Below are 15,301 nucleotides of genomic sequence, written 5' to 3' on the forward strand. Positions count from 1 at the left end.
AAATGAACCTAAAAAACAAGTGGTGTTACTATCCTAATATTTAACAAAATAGACTTCAAACTAAAATCAATCAGAGGAAAAAAATCCATCAAGATGAAGGCTCAATCCTGAACACATATGGCCCAAATAAAGGAAAACCCACACATGTAAAAGAAACATTACCAAAGCTTAAATCTCACATCAGTCCCACACACTAATTGCAGGAGACTTCAACACCACACTCTCCCCAATGGACAGGTCAACCAATCAGAAATTTAACAGAGAAAAAAGACAAATAACAAATGTCATGACTCAAATGTACTTAACAGACATCAATAGAACATTTCACCCAAACACAAACAAATATACTTTCTTCTCAGCACCTCATGGAACCTTCTCTAAAATTGACTACATTCTCAGTAACAAAGCAAACTTTAACAGACACAAAAACAATTGGACTAACCACCTGTGTCTTATCGGATCACCATGGTATATAGTTAGAATACAACAACACAGAAAATGTATAAACTCATGGAAATTGAACAGTGCTCAACTAAATCACCCCTGGGTCATGGAAGAAATAAGAAAGAAATTAAAGACTTCCTAGAATTCAATGAGAATGAAGTCACAACATACCCAAACCTATGGGATACTATGAAAGCAGTGTTAAGAGGAAAGTTCATAGCACTAAGTGCCTACATAAAGAAAGTGGAGAAATTTCATACTAGTGACTTAACAGCACACCTGAAAGCTCTAGAACAAAAAGAAGCAGACTCACCCAGGAGAAGTAGATGGCAGGAAATAATCAAACTGAGGGCCAAAATAAATAAAATAGAAACAAAGAAAACAATACAAAAAACAATGAAACAAAGAACTAGTTCTTTGAGAAAATTAACAAGATAGACAAACCCTTATCCAAACTAATCAAAAGGCAGAGAGAGAACATCCAAATTAACAAAACAAGAAATGAAAAGGGGGAGAAAACAACAGACACCAACCGAGGAAATTCAGAGAATCACTAGGTCATACTACAAAAACCTGTACTCCACAAAATTGGAAAATGTAAAAGAAATGGAAATTTTTCTGGATAGGTACCATATACCAAAATTAAATCAAGACCAGGTGAACTATTTAAATAAACGTATAACCTACAAAGAAATAGAAGTCATCATTAAAAGCCTCCCAACCAAAAAAAAAAAAAAAAAAGACCAGGGACCAATGGTTTTAGAACAGAATTTTACCAGAACTTCAAAGAAGAGCTAATACCAATACTCTTCAAATTGTTCTACATAATAGAAACAGAGGGAACATTGCCAAACACTTTCTATGAAGCTACAGTTCCCTGATACTAAAACCAAACAAAGACTCAACCAGGAAAGAAAATTATAGACCAATCTCCCTCATTAACATTGATGCAAAAATACTCAATAAAATACTGGCAAACCGAATCCAAGAACACATTTAAAAAATCATCCACTATGATCAAATCGGTTTCATTCCAGAGATGCAAAGATGGTTCAACATACAAAAATCTATCAATGTAATCCACTATATAAAAAAGCTGAAAGGAAAAAATATACACTCATCTCATTAGATGCTGAAAATGCATTTGACAAAATCCAACACCTCTTCATGATAAAGGTTTTGGAGAGATCAGGGATACAAGGGATATATCTAAACATAATAAAAGCAATATACAACAAGTCAACAACCAACATAAAATTAAATGGAGAGAAACTCAAAGAAATTCTACACAGGGACAAGACAAGGCTGTCCACTCTCCTCAAGAACTATTCAACATAGTTCTTGAAGTTCTAGCTAGAGCAATAAGACAACGAAAGGAGATCAAAGGGATACAAATTGAAAAGGAAAAAAAAAATCAAACAATCACTACTCGCAGATAATATGACATTATTCATAATTGACCCCAAGAATTCTACCAGGGAACTCCTACAGGTAATAAATACCTTCAGTAATGTGGCAGGACAGAAAATCAATTTAAAAAATCAGTAGACCTCCTATAAAAAATGATACAGAAGCTGAGAAAGAAATCAGATAAACATCACCCTTCACAATATACACAAATAACATAAAGTATCTTGGGATAACTCTAACCAAACAAGTAAAAGACCTGTTCAACAAGAACTTTAAGTCTTTGAAGAAAGAAATTGAAGAAGACAGCAGAAAATGAAATGATCTCCCATGCTCTTGAATAGGTAGGATGAACATAATAAAAATGGCAGTCCTACCAAAATCTCAGCATGATTCTTAATGGACCATGAAAGAATAATACTCAACTTCATGTGGGAAAAAAAAAAAAGGATAGCCAAAACAATCCTGTACAATAAAGGAACTTCTTGAGGCCTCACCATCCTTGACATTAAGCTCTATTATAGAACTACAGTAATGAAAACAGATTGGTATTTGCATAAAACAGACAGGTTGACAAATGGAATTGAATCAAAGACCCGGATATTAATCCACACACCTATGAACAAATGATTTTAGACAAAGAAGCTAAAATTTTACAATGGAAAAAAGAAAGCATCTCCAACAAATGGTGTTGGCATAACTGGATGTCAGCATGTAGAAGAATGCAAATATATCCATACCTATCCCCATGCACAAAACTCAAGTCCAAATGGATTAAAGACCTCAATATAAATCTGACCACACTGAAACTGATAGAAGAGAAAGTGGGAAGTAGCCTTCAACACATGGGCACAGTAGACCACTTCCTAAATATAACCCCAGTAACCCAGTCCCTGAGATGAACAACAAAAATGAGACCCCCTGAAACAGAGAAGCTTCTGTAAAGCAAAGCACATAGTCAATAAGACAAAACAGCAGCTTACAAAATAGGAAAAGATCTTCAGCAACCCCACATCAGACAGAGGACTAATCTCCAAAATGTATAAGAACTCAGGAAATTAGACATCAAAACATCAAATAATTCGATTAAGAAATGGGGTACAGTTCCAAACAGAGAACTCTCAACAGAAGAATTTCAAATGGCTGAAAAGACATTTAGGGAATTGCTCAACATCCTTAGCCATCAGGGAAATGCAAATCAAAACGACTCTGAGATACCATCCTACACTTGACAGAATGACTAATCAAAGACACCAATAATAGCTTATGCCGGAGAGGATGTTGAGTAAGAGGAACATCCTCATTGCTGGTGGGAATGCAAACTTGTACAATCACTCTGGAAATCGGTATGGTGGTTTCTCAAAAATTCGGGAAGCAACCTACCTTAGAACTTGGGTATATATTCAAAGGATGCTCTTTCATACTAAAAGGACATTTGTTCAACTATTTTCAAAGCAGCATTATTAGTATTAGCCAGAACTTGGAAACAACATAGATGCCCCCCAACTGAAGAATAAAGAAAATGATAATAAAGAAAATGAAATAAAGAATAAATAAAGGAGGAGCTGTTGATTGTTGTTTACAGTTTGATGGATACAGTCCATCACGGCAGGACATGCATAATGGTCGGAGTATAAGTCAGCTGACCACACTGCACTACAGTCAGGAAACGGACAGCGATGAATGTGGGTGTTCAGCCTACTTAGTCTTTATCTCTAGTCTAGGGCATCAGCCCACACTGCACTGCTCATGCTGAAATTCATCATGTTTCAGTTAAAATTCTCTCGAATGTTATCAACTCCTAGGTTACTTCAAATCCAATCAGGTTGACAGTGAAGATTAACCATTCAAAAAACAAAATAGTATTTAGAAGGATATTACTTTAAACTTATCATAAATGTAAACTTACAATAATTCACTCTACAAATAAACACTAAGAGATAGATTTTTTAACAGCTCTAATTAAAATATGTAGTTGATCATTTGCTCAAGATGGTTAAAATTCTACGTGTGATTTGTGGGCCAATAACCATTGCATTTGTAGATGCATTAATGAAAGGGACCTACTTCTGGTCAGAAGGTAGAACACAGCCAATTAGTGTTGGGTCTATAAAGTGAATTTTATATCAAAGAAGACTTCTGATGATCAGAGCTATCCTCAAAAGCCTGAATGGCTGAAAAGAAGAAAGTTTGCTAGCCCTGGAAAACCCAGGAAATAGCCAGCGCTGCTGCAAAAAACACCTTTTTTCCTGGCCATGGCATATAGACACTGGATATCCAATTGCTAAGTTTTTTACTTGCTTCAAAGCCCATTTCTATGGAAGCTTCTCAACACCTTTTCTTGTGCTATCTCCATCATCACTGATGTTGATGAACACTGATACTGAACTTTCGCTTCATAAAAGACAGCCAACACCACTCCCGCCTCTATGAAGATTCATCATGGCACTCTCAAAGCACAGAGAAAAAATCTTGCCCTTTTCTATATTCTCAAGAAATCTGATTTGAGTAAAATACTGTTGACTTTCTACATGACCTTACCAAACAGATAATTGTAGTGCAATACTATCACTGCTAAACCTGTGCCTTCTACATACATTTACACATTGTTCCCAAAGCAGGGAAAACAGAACCTGCGTATTCTTCTCTGGCACAAAGTCTTCTATGCCATCATCATTTTTATTCTTTTCAAAATTCCTTTTCATCAAATCCCTAACATAAACCTTAGGTTCTGAAAGCAGCAGTGATGGGAAAGGCAGGGAGGAGAAGGAAAAGAGTTGACAAAATGTATCTGGGCTTAAAATAAATGGCACTGCTGTGTAAGCCCTGTCAAGCATCACTCTGATCTGACATTTACACACGAATGACAGAATCAGTTTGTTCATCTCAACAAAAGCTGAACCTTCATCTAGCTATGGATGGAGATAGTGACAGAGACCCACACTGGAGCACCGGACTGAGCTCCCAAGGTCCTAATGAGGAGCAGAAGGAGGGAGAACATGAACAAGGAAGTCAGGACCACGAGGGGTGCACCCACCCACTGAGACAGTGGGGCCCATCTATTGGGAGCTCACCAAGGCCAGCTGGACTGCTACTGAAAAAGCATGGGATAAAACCGGACTCTCTGAACATGGCGGACAATGAGAACTGACGAGAGGCCAAGGACAATGGCACGGGGTTTTGATCCTACTTCATGTTCTGGCTTTGTGGGAGCCTAGACAGTTTGGATGTTCACCTTCCTAGATCTGGATGGAGGGGGGAGGACCTTGGACTTTCCACAGGGCAGGGAACCCTGACTGCTCCTGGGACTGGAGAGGGAGGAGAAGAGGAGTGGGGGGAGGGGGAGAGGGAAATGGGAGGCGAGGAGGAGGCAAAAAATTTTTTTTTCAATAAAAAAAAAGTGACTGAAAAAAAAGAAATGTCTGCTGGATACTATGCACCTGTAGACTGAAGATGGATGCCCCAATGGTACAGAGGAACTTTGGGTGACTGTACAGGCAGCGAGATGTCTATCATTTCTAGAGTTTTGGAAGTTGCTTATTTCTTGTTTACTTAGGTAATATTATATCTTTCTGGAGTCTTTGATGGAGTTGAAGAATGGTTAGTTATACTTATAGTTTTCCTTAGTTATGATAAAGATAAAATAGATGTAAATATTGTAACTGTAATTCCTGCTTGATAACTGTTTTGTTATATGTAATTTTGCTATATTAAAGTTAAATCCTTCCTTTTTGTTTAAACAGAAAAAGGGGAAATGAAAAAAAAAACTAAAATGATATTTTGACCATTTTAAACACAAAATCCAAATTCTTATGTGGTTAAATATCAGTCAAACATTTCACACTAAAAAGACACACATAATTCTCTATTATGCTCCAAGTGATTAATGAAATTTAAATTATAAAAATCATCTTAGGTTCCTGAGTATGCCAGTTTCTAATGGTAAGGTCCTCACTGAGTGCACTGGGTGCTATCAACCCCACATGTGTGGATGGTCACTAACTATAATCTCATTTAGAATTTTATCAGCACACACTGCAGCTATTTTGCTTACAACAAACCTTGTAATTAACGACTTAGAAGAGGTAAATAATGCACCTCAGCCTGAATAATTTTCATATAACCACCCCATTATCTAGAGAAACAGAGCAGGCAGCACATTTGATTGTTTAGTCAGTAAAGCAGAGAAAAGGAGGTATGTAGACCTATCAGACTGGAGGGGAAGTATAAGGTCTTTAGAGTCAGACATTTTCAACCACAAAGACTCCTACTAAAACCAGGGAGAGACGTCAACCAACAGCAGCACTGTTTCTCATGCTCACTTTCTGCACATTTCCATCTTCTTTGCTTCTCATTGGCATTCAGTGTTGGTTTTTTGGTTCAACTTTCGAAGAATTTGAAACAATGAATCTGAGACATTGTTGATCTAAGTGTGAGTTAAAATATGCTCACAAGCCACCTGCTTCTTCTGTTCCTCCAATCATCAGATAAGGTGGGGTCAGAAACCCAGAATGCAATAATATGTCTTGGAAGGAGGAGGGATAGAGGAAACACAGCAGGAGCTGGGGACGAGGGGACAGAGAGGAAGGAACGCATTGCTGAGTTGCCCCAGTATGACATTGCTGTCCCTTGTGGATCTTTCACCCAACAGTCATGCTTCAACCCATGAATGGAGGTCAGGAGAGGAATATACACCTCAAAGACAACATGTTCTCCACAGCTGGTACAGAACTGAGCATAACAGAATTTCCTTTGAAGCTGCTATGACTAGAAACAGTGACAGTGTCATGTGGGTTTCTTAGCAGTCAGAGGAGGGCCCTTTAGGGAATTAAAAAAAAATGCATAAAAGAAAATACTCTCAAGCACTTGCCTGTACATGATGTAACCATGGATTCGTACATTTACAAAGCAAGGTCTGTTATTTTCTGCTAGCAATAGGCTCTGATGTTAAATGTAGAGGCACACACAATTGAAGGAATCTCACTAAGGATCTACAGACATTGTGTACAGTGCCAACTAACCCTTTGGGAAGAAGACAAAGAGCCAGCAGGAAGGTGAATTTGGCCCTGCAATTCAAGCACACCAGTGCCCTGTGGAAATGTGATGAAGCCTGTCAAGGGACAATTGTGAGTCACATGGCTACAGATGCAGAGCACTGAACTTAAGTTCTGCCTCCATGTTTGCAGAGTGACTTAATGTATAATACTCCAGATGTGACTTCCTTGTCCACAAATGAAGTTAATGATATGAACCACTTACTTACACACTAAGCCCTGTTCTAAGACTGTTTTCTTATTTCCTTTCTCGTCCCTAGGGGGCAGGTACTACCATTCCCATGTTAGAGCAAATGAAATGCTCTCTCATATTATGGCACAGAAAGGTGACCAGAAAGCAGGCAAGGACATGAGAATGCCATCAACACACATCCAGCTCTCAGTAAGTCGGAGGCAGGAGCAAATGGAAGAAAATCTATACTAACTTTGCATAGGATAAGAAATATATTGTCCAAAATTAATCAAACAATACTTACATATTTGGGATGATTTATAGGTAGTTGGCAAATACAGAGGTTATGGAATCAAAATAGATTACTACATATCTTACCTAAATCCACCTCTGCATTTAACTCATTCTGTAAGAATTAAACAGAAAGTAAGTGAACAGCCAGTTTCTTCCCTTATAGAGTTTGGAGAAGATGATAGTAGTAGTGCCATGCAGATTTTAGGGTGAAATGGATTAGAAACGTACATTTAGATTGTTACTATCAATTCTAAGATAAATGGCATGCATATTCTTTTGGAAAAGGGATACATATTTAAAAATCCTCAGAAAGTATAGCTCTACCAATTTGCTTCAGAAGGAAGGAATATATTAACACAAAACAGGATGTACCTGAGGCATTTTCAGAAGTCACTTGTCCCATAACCCTTTAATCCTTGGACTTTTGGCTGGTGAATGAAGATGATCATCATGATGTACTCTGTCAGGAAAAATACCCTAGCAATCTCTCTCTCTCTCTCTCTCTCTCTCTCTCTCTCTCTGTCTGTCTGTTTGTCTCTCTCTGTGTGTATGTATGCACTCATACACACATTGAGGCATTTTCAGAAGTCACTTGTCCCATAACCCTTTAATCCTTGGACTTTTGGCTGGTGAATGAAGATGATCATCATGATGTACTCTGTCAGGAAAAATACCCTAGCAATCTCTCTCTCTCTCTCTCTCTTTCTCTGTCTGTCTGTTTGTCTCTCTCTGTGTGTATGTATGCACTCATACACACATGCAGATGTGTGCATAGAGAGCTTTATGGAACTCTTGCTAAACCTTAGTTTAGTAACCCAACTTTTTTACTTTAGGAATTAAAAGTTCTTCAATGGAGCATGAATGCCTCCTGCAGAGCCCAATTGTGGCTTTGTAATAGAAACAAGTGCCTTCTCAAATGTTGTGGGATTTGTAAGGACACTTTTAGATGAACCAATCCTGCCAGATGTTTGAGTCCTTCCTAGATTTCAGGACTATCAGGAAAGTTTGCAACCAGCTGATTCACAAACCTCCACCACCTCATGGTTTCTATCTCTGTATAATTCACTTAATCAGCGAATCAAAGACTGAATTGCTGCAAAGCAAGGTACATCACACCAGCTATCATCACCGGTCCACTTGTCCCACTGCTCAGAACTCAAGCATTAGTTGAGACTCCCCCCGTAGCAGAAGTATCTTTCCCGTTCAGCTGCAGTCTGTATACATGGCAGCCCATCCAAACACAGGTCACAAGGTTCTAAGACTCATCTTGTGTAAAACTCACATTTATAATCCTGGCTGGGTGCTGGTGGCGCTTGCCTTTAATCCCAGCACTCTAGAGGCAGAGGCAGGCAGATCTCTGTGAGTTCAAGGCCAGCCTTCTCTACAAAGCGAGTTCCAGGTCAGCCAGGATAGTGTCACAGAAAAACCCTGTCTCATAAAACAAACAAAAAACCCAACAAAAAAAAATTATTATACTGATGTGGCCAAGAGAGAAATAACTATTGTCTAAAAACAGAAAGAAAAGCCTAGCAGCAGTCTGATAAAATAGCTGGACTGCGACAGTGTCCTTTGCTTTACAGAAGCTTCTCAGTTTCAGGAGGTCCCATTTATTCAATGTTGCCCTTAATGTCTGTGCTGCTGGGGTTATACATAGGAAGCGATCTCCTGTGCCCATATGTTGTAGGGTACTTCCCATTTTCTCTTCTATCAGGTTCAGTGTGTTCAGATTGATATTGAGGTCTTTGATCCATTTGGACTTGAGTTTTGTGCATGGTGATAGATATGGGTCTATTTTCATTCTTCTACAGGTTGACATCCAGTTGTGCCAGCACCATTTGTTGAAGATGCTTTCTTTCTTCCATTGTATACTTTTAGCTCCTTTATCAAAAATCAGGTGTTCATAGGTTTGTGGATTAAAATCCGGGTCTTCTATACGATTCCATTGGTCGACTTCTCTGTTTTTATGCCAGTACCATGCTGTTTTCATTACTGTAGCTCTGTAATAGAGTTTAAAGTCAGGGATGGTAATGCCTCCAGAAGTTCCTTTATTGTATAAGATTGTTTTTGCTATCCTGGGTTTTTTGTTTTTCCATATAAAGTTGATTATTGTCCTCTCAAGATCTGTGAAGAATTTTGATGGGACCTTGATGGGGATTGCATTGAATCTATAGATTGCCTTTGGTAGAATTGCCATTTTTACTATGTTGATCTTCCCAATCCAAGAGCAAGGGAGATCCTTCCATTTTCTGGTGTCTTCAATTTCTTTCTTCAAAGACTTAAAGTTCTTGTCAAATAGATCTTTCACTTCCTTGGTCAGAGTTACCCCAAGATATTTTATGCTATTTGTGGCTATAGTGGAAGGTGATGCTTCTCTGATTTCCCTCTCTGCTTCCATATCCTTTGTGTATAAGAGGGCGACTAATTTTTTGGAGTTGATCTTGTATCCTGCCACATTACTAAAGGTATTTACCAGCTGTAGAAGTTCTTTGGTGGAGTTTTTGGGGTCGCTTAAGTACACTATCAAATCATCTGCGAATAACGCAAGTTTAACTTCTTCCTTTCCAATTCGAATCTCCTTGATCCCCTTATGTTGTCTTATTGCTATTGCTAAGACTTCAAGAACTATATTGAAGAGGTATGGGGAGAGTGGACAGCCTTGGCGTGTTCCTGATTTTAGTGGGATGGCTTTAAGTTTCTCTCCGTTTAATTTGATGTTAGCTGTCGGCTTGCTGTAAATAGCTTTAATTATATTTAGGTATGACCCTTGTATCCCTAATCTCTCCAAGACTTTTATCATAAAGGGATGTTGAATTTTGTCAAATGCTTTTTCAGCATCTAATGAAACTATCATATGGTTTTTTTCTTTCAGTTTATTTATATGATGGATTACATTGATAGATTTGCGTATGTTAAACCAGCCCTGCATCTCTGGGATGAAGCCTACAAAAGGCACCCTACTGACTGGGAGAAGATCTTCACCAATCCCGCAACAGACAAAGGTCTGATCTCCAAAATATATAAAGAACTCAAGAAACTAGACGTTAAAATGATAATTAACCCAATTAAAAAATGGGGCACTGAACTGAACAGAGAATTCTCAACAGAAGACGTTCAAATGGCCAAAAGATACTTAAGGTCATGCTCAACCTCCTTAGCGATCAGAGAAATGCAAATCAAAACAACTTTGAGATATCATCTTACACCTGTCAGAATGGCTAAAATCAAAAACACCAAGGATAGCCTTTGCTGGAGAGGTTGTGGAGAAAGGGGTACCCTCATCCATTGCTGGTGGGACTGCAAACTTGTGCAACCACTTTGGAAATCAGTGTGGCGGTTTCTCAGGAAATTTGGGATCAACCTACCCCTGGACCAAGCAATACCACTCTCGGGAATATACCCAAGAGATCCCTTATCATATGACAAAAGCATTTGTTCAACTATGTTCATAGCAGCATTATTTGTAATAGCCAGAACCTGGAAGCATCCTAGGTTTCCTTCAATGGAAGAATGGATGAAGAAAGTGTGGAATATATACACATTAGAGTACTACTCTTCAGTAAAAAACAATGACTTCTCGAATTTTGCATGCAAATGGATGGAAATAGAAAATACTATCCTGAGTGAGGTAACCCAGACCCAAAAAGAAGATCATGGGATGTACTCACTCATAATTGGTTTCTAGCCATGGATAGGGGGCCACTGAGTCTATAATTTGTGGTCCTAAAGAAGCTAAACAAGATGGCAAACCCAAGGAAAAACATATAGTTATCCTCCTGGCTATGGGAAATAGACAAGATTGCCGGGCAAAAAATTGGAATCTTGGGGGTAGGGTGGGATGGGGGTAAGGGGAGATGGAGAGAGAAAAGTGTGAAGGAGAGGATGAGGGGAACTTGGGGAAACGGGATGATTGGGGATATAGGAAGGTTGGATAGGGGAGCAGGGAAACTCATATCTTAGTTAAGGGAACCACCTAAGGGTTGGCAAGAGACTTGAACTTGGGGTGGCTACCAGATGCCCAGGGCAATGTCCCCAGTTAGTTCCTTGGGCACCTGAGGATAGGGAACCTGAAATGAACCTATCCTATAGCCATACTGATGAATATCTTGCATATCACCATAGAACCTTCATCTAGTGATGGATGGAGATAGAGACAGAGACCCACACTGGAGCACCGGACTGAGCTCCCAAGGTCCTAATGAGGAGCAGAAGGAGGGAGAACATGTACAACGAAGTCAGGACCACGAGGGGTGCACCCACCCACTGAGACAGTGGGGCCCATCTATTGGGAGCTCACCAAGGCCAGCTGGACTGTGACTGAAAAAGCATGGGATAAAACCGGACTCTCTGAACATGGCGGACAATGAGAACTGACGAGAGGCCAAGGACAATGGCACGGGGTCTTGATCCTACTTCAGGTTCTGACTTTGTGGGAGCCTAGACAGTTTGGATGTTCAACTTCCTAGATCTGGATGGAGGGGGGAGGACCTTGGACTTTCCACAGGGCAGGGAACCCTGACTGCTCCTGGGACTGGAGAGGGAGGAGAAGAGGAGTGGGGGGAGGGGGAGAGGGGCGGGAGGAGGAGAGAGGCGGGAGGAGGGGGAGGGAAATGGGAGGCGGGGAGGAGGCGGAAAATTTTTTTTTCAAAAAAAAAAAATAGCTGGACTGCACTTGTCATTGGATGGAAGTTCCAGGTGAACAACCCTAAGTCCATCAGGCAGCCAGGGTGAGGACAGATGGGAGGGGTTATGGTGTTAACTCCGCCCTTTAGTGTGCCTTAGGGCTTGATGAAGCAGTGCTGAGCTTCTTCCCTGCTGAGCTTGGCTCACAAGTTCACAGGCAATCCAAACTGCTGGGCCACTGCTTTGAAGGACCGCTGGCTGGTCTAGGACAGTCTATAAAACAAGTCAAGCTTCAAATTCTGCAGCCCATGGGTGATTTTAAAAGTTAAGAAATCAAAGTTAGTTATTGTTTCTTTTAAAGTTGCCAATATTTGTCTCAAGTTACACACACACACACACACACATGAGAGGATTAATCTTTTTTTCACAGTGTTGAGAAGTCAATAAACAGAGTCCAACCACTGTTAGATCCAGGATAGGTGCTGGGGAAGGTAAGTATATAGCTGGCCACCCTACCCCCAAAGGAACAGATCAATCCAGGTAGGCAGAGATTCCTGTCCAAGGGCCTGGGTGCAAGCATTTCATCCATCCTGGAGCTCTGAGTGAAGTAAGATTCTGTGCTGGATGCTGCTTCGGATGTACCATGAAACACACGCATGGAAGTGGGCCACTCTCTCTTCTAGGCGCTATTGCCCCCAGTACCCCAGCTGACAGGCCAGCAGAAAGGGCTCCTTCTGTGGATGCAATTCTGTGCTTTAGATGTGAACTGGCTTACACTGTCAACTTCTCCAAATGCATTCCTGTCACTCAGTACTGGTCTACTTCTGCTCTTTCTGGACTCTTGCTTCCTCCTTGACTGAAGAAGACATTCTCAATACAGCCTCCATCCACTGCAGTATCTTTCTTGGGCCAGGACATTGGTCTTTCTGATCCTCAAGACTTTTTTTTTGGGGGGGGGGGCAATCTTTTCACCTAAGTCCAATTTGTGCCCAGTCTCCACCTGAATAGGAGCATTCCTGACTCACAGTTTACACACTTCGATATATGGCCCCAATGCAATGGAGATTTTACCTGTTTATCCTACCAGATATAGGCAGTGAAGGCAGGAGCTGTCCAGATTCAAGAGCAACTCAATCCAGATAGTACCCAACAGCAATGTTCTAGAATTGCTGGCCCTTGACTTCACCTGGTTGCTTGGAAACACATCTACCCAGAAACATAATGACTTCTTCCTAGTGAAAGCTCCAAGGCCTGAGAACCCAGGTGGGCCATAGGTGGTGAAATTGCTATCAGACTCGTATTTGCTCAACAAACAAAACAAAAAACCCAAGTCTCCCTCCTGCTCTCCTTTCTCCTAATTTCCTATCTCCACTCTCCTGTTTTCTCCTTCCTCCCACCATTTCCCCCAAAAGACTTCTGATTAACCATTCCTACATGATGTGGAATTTCTCCTGATCTGTTACTGGCAGGAAACGGTTAACTCACGAGCATCACCTTGTCTAGCATCACTAGCATTCCTGGCTGCGGTAGACTGTCCCAATTCATATAGCACGCTCAGCTCTGTGCCACACTCTAGCTCATGTTTGTACTGGCAGCTCTTCCATCGCCCGTCAACTGCCACCTCAACACCTCTACTTAAGGTACCTCAAGCTTCCAAGCCCATTTGATCTTCACAAACCCAGTCCTCAAAGACTTCAGTTTTCTCAAGCGAATCTTAAAACAAGTTTAACTCTTCCCCTCAGGCATTTACAGATTCTGTCTCTGACTTCCAAATATCTCTGAAGTCTGAGAGCATCTCACCATCCCCACCACTACCACTGTGGCCAGACTCAATCTTAGACTCCTTACTTCTGTGACCTACAAAACAATGATTTGCTAAAAAATGAAGTCACTGCCTCTCTGGTCAACTGTTTCATATTTCAGTCAAATCGCAGTCTGTCTCTTTCTGTTCTCTACGAAGTCTCACATGGGATCCTTCCTGCCACATCCCTCCTGCTCATTCTCTTACTGTGCCAGCCACGGGACCCCTGGCTGTTCCCTACAAAGCATCCCGATCATGTTCTCTCAGCTTACCACAATCTACCCAACTTCCCAGGGCAGCCTCGGCTACTTCCACAAGGCTTTCCACCCTCATTAAAACTGGACTGCCACCGTATCCACTAATCTCCCTACCAACTTTACTCTATCACACCTGTCCTTGGGCAGAGAAGTTTCATAGAAATGGCACATTTTGGTCAGTGTCTCTATTAGTAACACAAGACAGTAGGTGTAGTAGTATTTTATTTATGTTTTTAATAAAGTTTGCCTGAAGATCAGAGGGTACAATTAAGCTACCAGGGCCCAGGCAGTGGTGATACACACCTTTAATCTCAAAATCTGGGAGACAGAGGCAGGTGGGTCTCTCAATTGTAGCATGAACAATAAAAACCTCGAGACAGATATTAGGGTTTAAGATGAAGATCAGAAAAGCAAAACAGCCAAGCCACTAGAAAACCCTTAACCTCTACCAAGGCTGGGGGACTACAGATTGAGTTCCAAGCCTCTGTCTCCTCCCATTTTATAGTACCCTTTAGTGCTGGGATTAAAGGTGTGTGACTCCATAGGACGCGGATTAAAGGAGAGAGACACCACCACCTGGATCTGTTTCTGCATTGATCTTGTATAGCCCAGGGTGGCCTTGAATTCACAGAGATCTACCAGCCTGGGATTAAAGGTATGTGCTACCACTGCCTGGGCCCTGGTAGCTTAGTTTTAATCTCTGATCTTCAGGCAAGCTTTATTAATTAAAACATAAATAAAATATCACTATACAAAAGTAAGGTGAAGTAGGCAGTAGGGAGTCAAAAACCTGTCTTCTGATACATATGAAGTACATACATACATACATACATACACACACACACACACACACACACACACACACACACACACTTGGGAAGGCTCTAGAATTGAATTTTGCCAAACGAAACCGCTAACCTATAATGCCAGTTCTGGGGAGGCACAGACAATAGGGGCCTCAGTTTGAAGTTTTCCTGGGCTGCATAATAAAAGATGTAGTATAAAAACAAAAAAGCTTTTTGATAGTCTTCAAAATCTGTGGACCATTAGTTTCCACAAGAAAAAAACCTAAGATTTTGCCCGGCAATCTTGTCTACTTCCCCTATCCAGGCAGATGACTATACGTTTTTCTTTGGGTTCACTTTCTTATTGAGCTTCTCTAGGATCACAAATTATATGATCAATGTCCTTTATTTATGGCTAGAAACCAATTATGAGTGAGTACATCCCATGTTCCTCTTTTTGGGTCTGG

Source organism: Chionomys nivalis, chromosome 1 (assembly GCF_950005125.1).
Source record: "Chionomys nivalis chromosome 1, mChiNiv1.1, whole genome shotgun sequence".
Classification (NCBI taxonomy): Eukaryota; Metazoa; Chordata; class Mammalia; order Rodentia; family Cricetidae; genus Chionomys; species Chionomys nivalis.